The 11384-nt window shown below is 44.8% G+C and overlaps 2 long non-coding RNA genes across 4 annotated transcripts; one reads left to right on the top strand and one right to left on the bottom strand.

Moving 5' to 3' along the window:
• Nucleotides 1–6480: 6480 nt before the first annotated feature.
• LOC135373426 (uncharacterized) lies at nucleotides 6481–6785 on the top strand. The gene is made up of 3 exons (XR_010416458.1): nucleotides 6481–6508; nucleotides 6615–6641; nucleotides 6703–6785. It is a non-coding gene; the product is annotated as an uncharacterized LOC135373426 (long non-coding RNA).
• Nucleotides 6786–9083: 2298 nt separating this feature from the next.
• Nucleotides 9084–10975, bottom strand: LOC135373421 (uncharacterized). 3 transcript variants are annotated; one of them, XR_010416454.1, is made up of 5 exons: nucleotides 10475–10975; nucleotides 10292–10391; nucleotides 10095–10166; nucleotides 9903–10001; nucleotides 9084–9391 (listed from the first exon to the last, which is right to left on the bottom strand). It is a non-coding gene; the product is annotated as an uncharacterized LOC135373421 (long non-coding RNA). The 3 variants fall into 3 exon arrangements; XR_010416453.1 differs by lacking the exon at nucleotides 10095–10166 and having other exon boundaries at nucleotides 10475–10613; nucleotides 10734–10975; XR_010416452.1 differs by lacking the exon at nucleotides 10095–10166.
• Between the last annotated feature and the right edge of the window lie 409 nt (nucleotides 10976–11384).

Here is an 11384-nt window from a genome sequence, read left to right as displayed (position 1 = left end):
ATAAAGGTACCTTTCAGAAATAACTTACCATTAACTGCGTTTCGTACTGCATGCTTCACCCACTTGCAGCTCAAATTTCAGATTTACAGCCATTTTTGACTGGAACCAAGGAGCATTTCTTCTTTCCTAACTCCATTTTGGAGCTTCTTGAGCTTGCAGCTTATTGCTTTCCAAATGCGTTTCCAAAGCATCTTCCCAGCGCAGGGGTCGCATGTAAGAGGCATGTCATGACAACTGTACGAAAACCATTGTGTCCAATGTTTGTGTTCCCCCTAGGGTGGTCAATCAGGATATCCTGAATCGCAGGATTTCTCTAAGAAAATCCTGTGATTTCAGGATTTTTCGGAATATTCTGTTTCACCTCTTAGAGGAGGGGTCTGAGGCTCAAAATGAGCCATGGGCCGCATTGACCATTGCCGAGGAGCCGGAGGGCCAATTACCAGCAGCGTGCCCCCTCCTGCCACGGAAAGAAGCAATCCTCACATGTGTACTGTCAGTTATAACACGAATCCCTGTCACAAACATTGAGCAAGTCAAGTGACTACCCATTAGGTACGACAGGGCTCTGTCTTTTTTTCTCTCCCATTTTTTTCTTTGTTTATCAGGGGTGTGCGTGAGGGGCAAGGAGGGTCTTTGGGATTGCAAGTTTTCTCCGCCACTGGACGCACGGCCGAAGTGACATTTGACACTTGTGCGGTGCACTTCCTCTCCTAAAAGAGCGGTTTTTCATAGTCAGTAAAAGTCTCGTTAGCGAAACAAGCAACGGCCTTGATTTTCTGTGGCATATGATATTTACATGCCTAGGACACGATTTCTCGTGGAATTCATGATTGCAGAGTGACAGTGATTGGAGAACCACAGCTTTTGCTGTAGCACCTGTTTCTAACTCAAGTACCACAAAGTTTACCTCAGCTTTCCGTTTATAGCTCCATTCTTAAAACTGTCTGGTCAGCTTATCTTGAGACACACTGTATATGGTTATAGTGGTAGAGGGAAGTGTGGGCAATGTAGCTGGTGCAGCAAGGATACATCCATGGATGAATACTGGAAATAGGGCTTCTTACGAATGGTACATGTTAATTGCACATGAATGGTACGAATGCTGACAGTCATTCCATGTAGCGCAGAAAGTGAATGGACATTTTGTGGACAGGACGAATGGACAGGTGTCTAACGTAGAGAATTCGTTCCCCATGTATTTTCAGTGGAACAGCACAGGTGCAGTGATTGTTAATAAGGAGTTGTTAGAGATACAGAGGTACCGACTTCAAAAGTTTTGCTGTACTAAAAACAGCTGCTCAGCATCTGTAATTAAGAGGCTAAGATGCACGGAAGCACTGCTAAGAAGCATGTGATTGTTGCAGGCACTAGCAGATTTTGAACATCAAACAGTGAATCTCAACCTGCCTCGTCTGCAACAGCTGTTGCGACTGTCATATGATCTAAGGAAGTTGGAATTCCCTGAAAAACTGCCGTCCTACTTCCTAAATGAGGATGTGGTATGTAGCTTAGTGGCATGGAGGCCACACATATGTTGTACAGTCGCACACAAAGCATGATCACTCCCATATGTACAATGGATCTGTTCCAGCTCAGCTTTGAGGCTGAACTTCGGTTTCAGCTCCAAATGGGAGAAATGGTGGAGAAACTGAACAGCATTCGTCAACACTTCACTATGCGACATGGTGGAGAGACCTTTGCAGATGTAGATTCTTACCTGCGCTCTAAAAAGTGTAAAGCTGCACTTATTACACTGGTAAGTGACGTTGCTGTGTGATAACTCGGGCTTTCCTTTCATATTGTCTTCAGGCTTAAAGTTTCCGCCTGTCATGAGACTTCTCACGTGTCCGTGTACTTTTCTGTTTTTTTTTTTTTCGACTTTGGGAGGTAAAAATCGGGCGAATAACTTCATTCCGAAAATTCATGCAAATTTGGGTGGAAAAATTGCCATCGGACTGAATTCGGGTATAAATCATCTTGCTTTATTGTAGAATAAACATTTGTTGTACCGTTTATCCAGAGGATCAGGAGTCAAGGTCAGTGACATATTTTGTGAAAAACTAGTATGTCATTGCCTTGTGGTGCATAGCTTAAGTGTGGGTTTGCAGGTAGAAGTCGGTTTACCCTGAACAGGTGAATCTTGATTCGGATGCAGATTTGGGGAAAAATCAGGTTTAACCCTAAAACTTCAGAGTCCAGTCATAATTAGATCCCTCTGATTTTCCCTAAGGCTGTGCCTGCCACAGCAAAGAACAAGGCTCATGCAGAGTACCACGGGGAAAACGAGATCATTTGGTTCTCCGTTTTGAAAATGGAATATTGTAATTTTACTTGCTCAGGAGCACAACAGTTATTAAGTAGATATGTAAAATAACAGTGGTGCACCTGCAGTGAATTCCGAGGTAACATTAAGTCGGCTGCTGCCTGGAGCATATGCTAGTGGTCAAAGTGTATCAACGTGTACCAAGGATGTGAACTTTTCTGCAATGACTCAAAACTGCTTTGGAAATCTTCTGGTCTGATTGCCTTGGTGGAAGTCAGTTTATTTGCACAGAATATTTGCACTGCAATGCCCTGCCTAAATACCAGAAAAAAAGTGAATGGGAGGGGAAGGAATCTAGAAGCTGGAGACATCCATGACGAAAAACCCGAGACTGGGAAAAAGGACGAAAAACAGACGACACAACACAAAGTCTCAAACACAGCTAAAGTTTAATCGACAACCGCACACTTTTAACAACATCAGGTGGGGGAGGAGGGACAGTGCAAAAGGCTCGCCAAAGCAGGGCCGAAGGTCACAGACGCTTTGCTGACACAGTTCCCAGCCCCCAAAATTGACAACGTTTCTCTCAAAAGCCTCCGACTGAGGTCGGTCTCCCTGGCCTTGACAAAGGTCTCTTCCCATATGGGAGAACAATTAAAGCAAACTTTGAGATGCTTTGCAAATTCCGACGACTGGTCCTCATTTTTCACCTTCGAAGCGTGCTCCCGGAGCCTGTCATTCAAGCAACGTTTCGTTTGGCCGATATAGCAAAAACCGCAAGCGAGAGGTATCTGATACACCACATTTGACTGGCATTGTACATAGCTATTTTTATGCGATTTACAAACTTTGTAACGCTTCTGGAAAGGACAGAGAGCATCAAGTCTAAAGCAGTTTTTAAAAACAACCCGGACACCTTTTAGACTTGATGCTCTCTGTCCTTTCCAGAAGCGTTACAAAGTTTGTAAATCGCATAAAAATAGCTATGTACAATGCCAGTCAAATGTGGTGTATCAGATACCTCTCGCTTGCGGTTTTTGCTATATCGGCCAAACGAAACGTTGCTTGAATGACAGGCTCCGGGAGCACGCTTCGAAGGTGAAAAATGAGGACCAGTCGTCGGAATTGGCAAAGCATCTCAAAGTTTGCTTTAATTGTTCTCCCATATGGGAAGAGACCTTTGTCAAGGCCAGGGAGACCGACCTCAGTCGGAGGCTTTTGAGAGAAACGTTGTCAATTTTGGGGGCTGGGAACTGTGTCAGCAAAGGGTCTGTGACCTTCGGCCCTGCTTTGGCGAGCCTTTTGCACTGTCCCTCCTCCCCCACCTGATGTTGTTAAAAGTGTGCGGTTGTCGATTAAACTTTAGCTGTGTTTGAGACTTTGTGTTGTGTCGTCTGCTTTTCGTCCTTTTTCCCAGTCTCGGGTTTTTCGTCATGGATCTTAGCCACCAGCTCGCTTGCTTTTTAACCATTTTATCTGGAGACATGACAGACTTGCTTGACATTGAAAAGAAGCCATTCATGTCACAAGCACCAATTCACCATACATTGATACCAGCTTGCCTGCATTCTCTTTTGTCACATTTCCATAGAGTAGCAACATATGTCTTCATAATTTTCGAACTTGTGTTCACCAACAAACAGGAGGACCCAAAAGATCAACGTGTCCCTGGTCCCAAGTTGTTTTTTGCTTCCAAGAAAGAAATTCACACAAGGCACGAAGTGGTCACCCTCAGCAGCGGTTCTTCTATGGAGAAAGCTCTTGTAGTGCTTTTGTGCATATACTATATCAAGAACCTCAGCTACCCGCAAGCCTTTGGACAGACCTTGGGTCTTCTTCAAACTCTCCTGGTCAAAGACTCCTATTTTGATCCCGCTATGCAAACAAAACGTCTTGCTGATCTTTTGAAAGAGATGGGCATGTCTTGCCAGGAATCTCAAAGAGCACAGAGTTTGCTTTCACTTATGCAATAGCATGGACGCATTGATGTGAAAAAGTTTATCGAACTGGACAATACTTTTTTTTTTTGTTCTTACCGTCCCAAACAAAAAACGGCATTGTCAGTGGAGGGCCACTTGAAGCGTGCACTTTATCAACGGCTTTTCTGGCGTGAACAGAAGTTGCAAGGAACATTCTATTTTAACTGAATATTATAGGTACTGCATCCAAGGCAGGCGACTCTCACCACTGTTCCGTGGGTCTACAACGTTGCATGTCCTCTGTTAAAAACTGCTGCAGAAACTGAGCAGAAAACAGGCAGAGTAAGCACTGCTGTACCTGTTATTTATTTCGGTGGCCGTTCCTAGGACATTGTGTTCCGTCAGGAATGCTGGTGTTAAAAGTGCCTATTGTCTTTGTTCATTTTCCTGCCACGTTGGTATTCTGTGATATCGGTTCCTATCTAGTACAAGTTTTTATATTATTTATGACTGTGCACAGGTCTGCACAGAAAGATGCTCAGTGGTCATTATCTATTGTTTTGTATGCTAGTCAATTTCAATATTTGTGAAATACAAATATTGCAGTGTACGGTGAGCTCCCAATGAGTGAAATTAAACAGTCAGTATCAGATTTGTTTTACTTAAGCAGCAATTCAATTCACGCAGTGCAGTTTACAGTAGAATTATGATTCATGAAGTGACAGGAAAGTATCAGGGGGGAGCTGATATTGCTCACAGAGACTGTTGTTTGTCGGTGCACCTTCCCGAGCTTCGCCATCGTGTCTAAAGGGCGGGTAGACCTGCAGTTTTAGTAATGCCTCTGATGAGGACAGTGGCCCGCCAAAGAAGAGTCGTTGTTCAAAATTCTCTCTGCCCCCTTCAGAACTGCCCTTCATTTTGCATTTCACTGGAATCGCCGTATATTTCCTCGACCTTTTCTGTTACCATTTGTGGCAAATAAGTGTGTGTTAAGCATAAATTCTTACTTGTTTTCATTTACTTAGAGAGAGTTTTCTGCAATCGTTGTCTTACAGTTCCCTTTAAGCCATAATTTTAACCTGCACCCCAAAAGCCATCAGACTGTCTAATTTCGCTCGGATTATGCAGAATGTTCATGTGTTCGAGTCACTATAGTCGTAGTATTGAATCCCTACTAGCGTAACATATTGCAGCATCTGTAAAGTTTGAGCGCAATGTCATGCAAGTACCATTTCTCAGTGTTTTGTACTGCTTCATTTCAATTCTTTGTGGTCTTATCTTTTTGGTCCTTCAGCATCCCCTTGTGAGGGTGTGAGGGTAGACGAAATACATGTTAGGTTAATCGGCAACATTCGAATTTTGCTTTGTGATATATACGGTGATGTGTTTTCAGCCATTTCGTCACCACCAAGAGGAAACCATGTAGGTGGACTGGAGGTTGTACAGTGGCATGCTATCAACGTTAAAATAAACACAGAAAAAAAGGTTAAAATTTACATCTAGTTCATTGCTGTAAACAAGGAATTCAAGCTAATTGTAAGTAGCTCGAATTCCTTGTTGCTTGTGCGCAAAAGACAATTATGGTGCGACACCAAGCATGAAAAATCAAACTGCCCTTCGACTAGTTTTCCTTTGTAAATACTTGGACAGACAAGAACAAACATTTTCCCCACTATGGCCCGGTTTCACCAACGCTGGTTAACTTTGAACCGAGATCAAGCGTTGCTAAAACTTGAAGTTAACATTCAGTTCTTTTCTACAAAAGTTAGTTGGTGACGTGATGAATGTTTCAGTAACAATAAATCCCTTTAGTGAAGCACAGTTAGGCGTTAAATTCAAGTTAAGGGGCCGTTGATCTCGGTTCAAATGTTAATCGGCGTTGATGAAACCGAGCCTAAAGGAACTAGTGATGACTAACAAAATGTGCCTTATGATGGTTGTGACTGTGTGTTGGCTCTCTGCATGCTTTTCTGAAGCCGAGCTTGTTTGCATTTGACGGTCTCTGTCATCTTCAAGAAACCAAAGAAAACATCTAAATCTGCTCTTTACTTTACATCAAACCAAATCAGGCCTAAACAGTTTTGAATTCCTCCTGCAATGGAGGTTATTGGCAAATAAGTGGTCATATTGGAGTGTGCTGACTTTTTTTATTCTTAGTGTGGGTCGAGAGGCAACGGCTTGGCAGTTCGGCTTCCGGTTGGAAAGCGCTCATTATCTACAACGCACTTGCGAGGCGACAAAGTGAACAGACGCGCCATCGCCACCATCATCATCACCTTGGGCGACAAAGGAAGATAGGTGGGCATGAAGTAGTCAGTTGTTGAAGGTAAGCAGCCGAACAAGGTAAGCACGGATTGTCAGATCTTTTAATTTGAGGAGCCATTGACTGTTTTCAATGTTCTGACTGACAATCCATATTACGCCTCACGCAGCTGACACGACAGTGCCCAGGGAGCCAGGTAAGTTAATTGTGGCATGTGTTGCGGCCCGTCTTAATACTTTTTTTCTGCCTTCCTGCAGCAAATTGGCAAGCGGCTTGGCTAACCAAGTTCTTGCTCTTTGTTGGTGTGACAATTTGGAAACGAACAGCGACGGGATGACGAACAAACTTTCTTGAGTGAAACGGTATTCCAGGCGACCAGTTCTTTTTCATACGTCGTATGGGAGAAGTACGTCGTTCGTGTTCCCGGCCAAGATTCAGGTTTCTTCTAATCTGAAGTGTGTGGTGCAGTGACTACCCCGTTCATATCCTGTACATATCGCTGATCTTCAGTGTGACGACATGCATACTTCGGTGACGTTTGTGGGTGTCACGATGTGACTTTGTTGCGGCTGTGATCTGAGTGCCCGTTGTTGTGAAAGCATTTGTCTGCGCAGTTGTTCGTTGAATGACGTTGGATACCGAATTCAAGGTATGTGATTTGTCAATAAAATAGGTGTTTGCAAAGCACAGTGTCTGTGTTAGCGTCTGTGTGTCTATCAGCGACGGGACGAACGTAGCCGACAGGGTGTTATTTCCCGCCCTCGTACAAGTGATCGTTGGTTGCTGCACTTTTCTCGTGAAATGGCATGTTCGAGCAGGGCCCATGCAAACAATGTTTGCTTTGCCTTGCTCGTCGTGCCAATTCAGGTTCCCCACCAAACGAAAATTAATTGTGGTACCTCATGTGTACCCCGTGCAGAATCCGGTTCACTGTACCTGCTAACCAGTGGTCCTGGAATGAGGTACAGCGTACCGCATTTTTTAAAGAGGTACATTTTTTAAAAAATGTACCTCTTGTTCAGAAGGTACACATGCGTTACGGGGTTTAGAGTGTGGTGCCGGCCGCCCACCACCGAGCCCAACGAGGGAACGTCATAAATGGTTGACACGTTAGCCGTACACCGCTGCTATAACCCTATGCAGCGTAACCAAGGGTGATTCGATGCACAAGGTTAACCCTCGCTGCCTGGAATGAGCGGAAATCAGGAAAAGGTAGAAACTAGGACAGGCAAAGGCGACAGGAAAGTAAAAGAATTGAGGAAGTTAGGAAAAGGCAACTGGCTGATTTCCCCCGGTCGGGTCACTCCGAAGGTACCGTCTGCGAGAAGCGGGAGCCAAAGTGGGGTGTTGCCTCCACTGAGGGGCCATAACGGTCCAAAACCTCAGCATTGGCTCAGCCACCAGGACCTCCTTTTCCCCGGTTACGGCTAAGCCACGCACAGCCGTCAAAGCCCATACGTGGGTGGGGGAAGCCACGCGCCTTATGCAGGGCAGGCAGTATATCGACGCAATTAAAATAAGAGTAAATGCGTTGCCCTGCAGGGTGCGTTCAGGAAGAGGTCGCTCCGTGGAAAGAAGCTGCAGAGCTGGGTGCCGATCACAAGAAACTCTAGCGCAGATTGTCCAGGTCTGCCCCCGCACTCACGGAGCTAGAGTCCGCCTACATGACAACGCTGTACGTTATGTCGATCGTCGACTACGAGACCTAGGGTGGACCACACAGGTCGAGCCCATCATCGACGTCCATGACGGGAGGCTGAAACCTGACATCGTAGCAAGGAAAGAAGACCATACAATAATCCTAGATGCCCAAGTAGTGGGCACAGGTATCGCCCTCGATCCGGCTCATGGCCATAAGTCTTTAAAGTATGGGCGGGACGATGTCTTCAGGGAGATCCGGAATAGGGCTGACGACTCGTCCCCAATTTCCGCACGCAGTGTCACACTGAATTTCAATGGGATCTGGTCCAAGGAGTCTGCAGATCAACTTCTGAAGATGGGTCTATCTAAAAGGGACATCTCTACTATATCCCCAAGAACACACTGTCATCCCAGGGCTATCCTAAGGTTGTCAGATGGGGACAGGTATGACATCCCTAGGATGTCATAATCTGATCCTCAAAATGTCATAATACTGCCACTTTGGCATATGAGATGACATCCCCGAGGCTGTCCCTCGCCCATCATCAGGGACCAATTTAGGACAGTTTAAGTACACATGGAGGACAATGCTTTCCCTCAATTCCCTGTTTCGATTTGTGTTCCCATGCAACGCGTTTGCACTAGTATACGTCTAAAAGATGTCTAAATGTAGACTTTGGGAATGTCTATTAGACGTCTAACGAAGTAGCTCTATTGCTTTGTATGTCCGTCCCCTAGTCCAGCTAACGTTACGCTAAAATACGGCTAATAGCCGGATAATTGTTGGATCGATTTAGACCATTTTAGACCAAATGTCTAAAATGGGACGGTACTTATCTATCCACTGAGCCGTCATATAGACATGTATTAGCCATGACATCTAAAATTATACATATTTCATACCTAAATTTTGGCACTAGTGGCACATGTATTGGTTCGTCCAGGTATATGTCACTGACATGTACATGCACAGTATGTCATACAAAGGCAACATGGATGTTGGTACAAGATTTATTTCTATGAACATACCGGGCAAACACTGACTTCCAAACATGTCGACAAGTCAGCAGACATTGTGAGCACTTCCCCTTATTGCACAGTCACATACCAGCAAATCTTGGTACTCTTCCAAAGCAGATAGTAATGTACATGTACACAAATCGCAGCACTTATATCACTGGTAGCTGTAAGTATTGCCTCTGTCTCTGGGTCCGTGCTTGGGTGCTCCAAATGCAACCAGTACTTTACACACGTGTGGGGTGGTAGACGGCTGTGGGTAGCAGGAAGGAACGTTTCCGAGGTACACTGAAAATAGAAAAGACAATGTGTGATATCACTATAAATGCCTCTATGTAAAAATGTTGCATGCAGCTTGTTTACTGCAGAACTGCAATGTATGCATATTTTTTATTCAGGCACTATGCAAGTGTCAAGTATTTCCGTATCCATACATGTCGGATCATAGTTGCTCGTGGAGAACCCATTTGATTCCCGACTGACAATTCGAAGACGAAAGATGAGGTTACTAAAGGGACCGTGAAGTGACACATCCTACTCGGCAAATCACAATGTGCACACGCTAAAAATGAAATTGTGTGACTGAATCTGAAAAATAATCATTCTGACAGGCTGCACTTACATGGCATCAATGACATGAATCAGACGCAGTTCAGACAATCCAGCTGTAACTGAAGCTCTTTGGCAACAAAGTATTTACAAGAGACTCACACGAGCATCAGATTAGCGAACTCTTAGAAAACCAGCGATATTGAACAACAGCACAGTCAGGTTAGAAAAGGTAATAGTTTTTGTTTACCTGAAATAGGATCGTTGCTGCAGCTAAGCCGAAGTGCCAACAAATGACCCACAGGACAGCCGTTGTATTCGTCACCTCCATTCCATGAGCCTGGAACACCTATAAAATACATGAAACCATGAGTACCCGCGCCAGCATAATGTGTGCGGCTTTTGACAGCCAGATATCAAACGAAAGAACTTCTCAACGTACGCACTGTTTAAAAAGATGCAACTATCATAAACATGCTGCCCGTGGCAAAATGGTCACTGCACCCATATTTCACTGCAACACAGTCAGCACATATTAGTGACAACAGCACAGAGTAGTGAGAGCAGACAGCGTCAGATCAGCGAGTACATAGAACACAAGGGGACAACAGATCTGAAAAGGTAACTGTTTTTGTTTACCTAAAATGTGATCGTAGCTCCAGCCCAGCTGAAGTGCCAACAAATGGCTTTCAGGCCAGGCGTAGTAATCGTGACCTTCATTCCATGACTCTGCCAGCACCTATAAAGATAATAAAGACGTAAATCCAAGAGGTACCCGAGCCAAGAACGTATCCAAACGATTGAATCTGAACACACACATACGTCAGTCCCATATCTCCATATTGTTCGTCGCCAGTACACTGAACAGACAGCATCGAACGTAACCAAACGACAATCTTGTTAATACATTTAGGTCAGTCCCACATCTCCATTGTGCTCGTCACTCATTCGCAACATCATTCTGCAGAGAAAGAAAACCATTTTCAGCTGCTGTGCTCCAGAGCTCTATCGCATGCATGCGATTGTGAACACAAGCAGGCACAAATCTGAAAGCAGAGGACAAGAAAGAAAGCAAACTCACCCCTGAAACCTGAAGTACAGAGAACAAATAAGGGACGTTGCCTCCCCGCTACAGCAGCGCTTGTTGTCACGCTTAACGATATCGCTCATTGCGTATTGGACAGGATGCCGGAACTGTCCAGTTGACCGACAGATTGCAAGAAAACATACGCACGACGCTGGACAAGAAATAAACTTACTAAACTTCGAAACGCTACACAAGCGAGCGTCAGCTCCAGCAACTGAGCGAACAAGTTTGAACGGTTTGAACGCTGACCGTTGCGCTGCGCCGCTGGCGGCGCCCTCTGCCGATGCCGTTTCCAAACTGGCGCTCGAGGGCGTCTTCGCTCTTCGCGCTGTATGTTTTCGTCTCATTGCAGCACTCTTCCGCAGCCACATTTTCTTTTGCCTGCTTGAAACTTGTTCATGGGGTCAGTACGTGCCAACAACAGTTGAATCTAATCACGTTGAGCCTCACGGTTGCAAGACACACGGTTTCTAGTCGCTCTGTCATGACAGCAGTAAGAACAAACTATACTTTGATAATATTTCGCAGAACACAGAGGCAACGTTGTGTTATATCTCCAGTGAAAATGGTTGCATGAATTTGTGATGCAAGTCTAAATGTGGCCAACGTGTGGCATGGTTTTAGACGTCTAACGGTAGACGTCTA

Source organism: Ornithodoros turicata, unplaced genomic scaffold (genome assembly GCF_037126465.1).
Source record: "Ornithodoros turicata isolate Travis unplaced genomic scaffold, ASM3712646v1 Chromosome24, whole genome shotgun sequence".
Taxonomy (NCBI): Eukaryota; Metazoa; Arthropoda; class Arachnida; order Ixodida; family Argasidae; genus Ornithodoros; species Ornithodoros turicata.
Note: the sequence above shows the minus strand (reverse complement) of the source record. Positions and strands in the feature narration are given on the sequence as shown.